General features: G+C 44.2%; 1 long non-coding RNA gene across 1 annotated transcript; it reads left to right on the top strand.

Moving 5' to 3' along the window:
* Positions 1 to 2,606: 2,606 nt before the first annotated feature.
* Positions 2,607 to 3,214, top strand: LOC146036581 (uncharacterized). The gene is made up of 2 exons (XR_014460864.1): positions 2,607 to 2,967; positions 3,061 to 3,214. It is a non-coding gene; the product is annotated as an uncharacterized LOC146036581 (long non-coding RNA).
* Positions 3,215 to 4,174: the final 960 nt, after the last annotated feature.

Here is a 4,174-nt window from a genome sequence, read left to right as displayed (position 1 = left end):
CGTGAAACTGAGGAATGTTTTCGCAATCGAAAACATTTTCACTCGTTGAACGTTCAGGTGGTCTGCGACCACCAAATGAAAATAACTGATTTACTTGTGGGTTTTCCTGGGTCGGCCCACGACTCGTTCATTTTAAGCCAGTCTGCCTTATATGCCGATTTCGAGCACGGTCGCATGCCGGACGGCTGGCTGTTAGGTAAGTCGCTTTTCCCATTGTTTTTTCACTGCAAGCCAATACTTTAGAATTGCATTTTTTATTTATTTTTTTTATTTTACATAGGTGATGGCGGTTATCCGAACAAGGACTGGCTCCTGACCCCATTGTCTGATCCGGTGGGCGAAGCTGCAGAAAGATACCAAAGGGCTCACACGTCATCAAGGGCAATAATTGAACGTACCTTTTGGTGTCCTTAAAAGCCGGTTCAGATGTTTAGACAAGACCGGTGGAACCCTTTTATACTCACCAGCAAAGGTTTGCGGCATTATTAATGCATGTTGTGTGTTGCACAACATTTGCGTCGCAAACCGTTTGCCGGTGACTATAGATGCCGAGGTTTTCCGGCATGGGGACCTTTCTACAGATTTGCACACCGGTATGAATGAACGAGACACAGCGAGAGCTCGACTCATCCGAACTTATTTTTCTACTTGTGAGTATTATATTTCTCTCTAAAAAAATTCATATTTTTATATATGTCAATTTCCAAACTCATCTTTTGATTGTTGTATGTTTTGCAGAGTTAACATGGCGTGTTGGTTATCGTTATATTTGTTATCGGTTATTTGTTGGTTCGTTTGATGATTTTTGGAGTTTCATATATATGAAACAATGCTACTTAAGTTTAGTTACCTGGTGAGTAACGGTCTGCTTTGGGGAGGTGGAAGTGAATTGTGCCATTTAAACAGTTATTGATTGCTTCTGTATTTATACTTCTAGCTGAACACCTGCTGGCTACTTGTTTGACCTCTGCAGAATGAAGAGGATACCCCTTGGTCCAGATGTGGTGTGTTCCCCGAAGTGATGCTGTCACAGGACTGGATGCAGAGGACAGGATGCACTTATCTGGTGAGTGGCACAGCACTTGGGGAAGGTGGGATGGAATTGGGACCCTGTTTAAAGTTTATTAACACCTTCTTTTTTTTCTTCTAGCTAATCACCTGCTTGGAACATCAGTTACCTCTGGAGAATGATGCTGAGAGGCCGAGTACCAGATGTGGTGTGTTCCCCAAAGTGATGCTGTCACAGGACTGGATGCAGAGGACAGGATGCACTTATCTGGTGAGTGGCACAGCACTTGGGGAAGGTGGGATGGAAATGGGACCCTGTTTAAAGTTTATTAACACCTTCTTTTTTTTCTTCTAGCTAATCACCTGCTTGGAACATCAGTTACCTCTGGAGAATGATGCTGAGAGGCCGAGTACCAGATGTGGTGTGTTCCCCAAAGTGATGCTGTCACAGGACTGGATGCAGAGGACAGGATGCACTTATCTGGTGAGTGGCACAGCACTTGGGGAAGGTGGGATGGAATTGGGACCCTGTTTAAAGTTTATTAACACCTTCTTTTTTTTCTTCTAGCTAATCACCTGCTTGGAACATCAGTTACCTCTGGAGAATGATGCTGAGAGGCCGAGTACCAGATGTGGTGTGTTCCCCAAAGTGATGCTGTCACAGGACTGGATGCAGAGGACAGGATGCACTTATCTGGTGAGTGGCACAGCACTTGGGGAAGGTGGGATGGAAATGGGACCCTGTTTAAAGTTTATTAACACCTTTTTTTTCTTCTAGCTAATCACCTGCTTGGAACATCAGTTACCTCTGGAGAATGATGCTGAGAGGCCGAGTACCAGATGTGGTGTGTTCCCCAAAGTGATGCTGTCACAGGACTGGATGCAGAGGACAGGATGCACTTATCTGGTGAGTGGCACAGCACTTGGGGAAGGTGGGATGGAAATGGGACCCTGTTTAAAGTTTATTAACACCTTCTTTTTTTTCTTCTAGCTAATCACCTGCTTGGAACATCAGTTACCTCTGGAGAATGATGCCGAGAGGCCGAGTACCAGATGTGGTGTGTTCCCCAAAGTGATGCTGTCACAGGACTGGATGCAGAGGACAGGATGCACTTATCTGGTGAGTGGCACAGCACTTGGGGAAGGTGGGATGGAAATGGGACCCTATTTAAAGTTTATTAACACCTTCTTTTTTTTCTTCTAGCTAATCACCTGCTTGGAACATCAGTTACCTCTGGAGAATGATGCTGAGAGCCCCTTGGTCCAGATGTGGTGTGTTCCCCAAAGTGATGCTGTCACAGGACTGCATGCAGAGGACAGGATGCACTTATCTGGTGAGTGGCACAGCACTTGGGGAAGGTGGGATGGAATTGGGACCCTGTTTAAAGTTTATTAACACCTTCTTTTTTTTCTTCTAGCTAATCACCTGCTTGGAACATCAGTTACCTCTGGAGAATGATGCTGAGAGCCCCTTGGTCCAGATGTGGTGTGTTCCCCAAAGTGATGCTGTCACAGGACTGGATGCAGAGGACAGGATGCACTTATCTGGTGAGTGGCACAGCACTTGGGGAAGGTGGGATGGAAATGGGACCCTGTTTAAAGTTTATTAACACCTTATTTTTTCTTCTTCTAGCTAATCACCTGCTTGGAACATCAGTTACCTCTGGAGAATGATGCTGAGAGGCCGAGTACCAGATGTGGTGTGTTCCCCAAAGTGATGCTGTCACAGGACTGGATGCAGAGGACAGGATGCACTTATCTGGTGAGTGGCACAGCACTTGGGGAAGGTGGGATGGAAATGGGACCCTGTTTAAAGTTTATTAACACCTTCTTTTTTTTCTTCTAGCTAATCACCTGCTTGGAACATCAGTTACCTCTGGAGAATGAAGTTGATGCCCCTTGGTCCAGATGTGGTGTTTGCCAAAGGCATGCTGGCACAGGACTTGATGCACTTACACGGTAAGGGTTACACCATTTATATAACATGTCATTTCTAATTGTAATTAAACATAGCTTCTAACCGAATTTTCTTTTTTTTTACTTCTATTGCAGGAACACATTTCTCAGGGACTTACACTTGCCCTGGATCACTGGACACACTAATTTATGAAATAAAGAATAATTGCTTTTGAAAATCAAATTTTATTGAATGTATGTTACAAAAAGTGTTTGGCATAAATAAAATTTATGACATGTTTAATATAAAGCTGGTGTTCAGATTTGTCTTCTTCTTTGGATAGTTGTTGTACTTACCTATGGAAAGAAAAAACATTATTTTAGTTATGGTAATGACTTCACAAAAGTGCAGTTGTGCTAGCACGTAGGCCAGGCGCATTAAGTGAACGCCATGGCCTAAGCGCTAACACAAGTGCAAGGCTGGGTGTGGGCATGGAGGTTGTGTCTTTTTGCTGTGCAGTTGTGCTAGCACGTAGGCCAGGCGCATTAAGTGAACGCCATGGCCTAAGCGCTAACACAAGTGCAAGGCTGGGTGTGGGCATGGAGGTTGTGTCTTTTTGCTGTGCAGTTGTGCTAGCACGTAGGCCAGGCGCATTAAGTGAACGCCATGGCCTAAGCGCTAACACAAGTGCAAGGCTGGGTGTGGGCATGGAGGTTGTGTCTTTTTGCTGTGCAGTTGTGCTAGCACGTAGGCCAGGCGCATTAAGTGAACGCCATGGCCTAAGCGCTAACACAAGTGCAAGGCTGGGTGTGGGCATGGAGGTTGTGTTACTCACCAATATTGAAACAAACACCAATCTCTTCTTCACTTCATCGTTTATGACATCAAGATTTCACCTTTATAACTGTAGAAACAAAATAAGTACAAAATGGTGATTCCACTTGAAAGGAATTTTAAAATTGTAAAAAAACAAGTACATTTGTTTAAAAAAATAAAAATGTGGGATCAGATTGCTCACTTTTGGCCCATTATGACATCCACCAATGAAAAGGAGCTTTCATCATATCCCAACAATTAACAATGCATGCACGCGCATGCATTGCATAACTGTTACGCCCAACTCCTTTGAGAACACTGCTGCAAATGGGAGGTACAGGGGTTAAATAAAAACATCAAAATAACAAGGTGAAATGAAACACATAGGTATTCAAAGCTGCAGCGAGCGGCTGACTTGGGGGTTAAACAACGAGGATTGCATAAAACCAGCGA

Source organism: Crinia signifera, chromosome 9, assembly GCF_055691185.1.
Source record: "Crinia signifera chromosome 9, ASM5569118v1, whole genome shotgun sequence".
NCBI lineage: Eukaryota > Metazoa > Chordata > Amphibia > Anura > Myobatrachidae > Crinia > Crinia signifera.
Note: the sequence above shows the minus strand (reverse complement) of the source record. Positions and strands in the feature narration are given on the sequence as shown.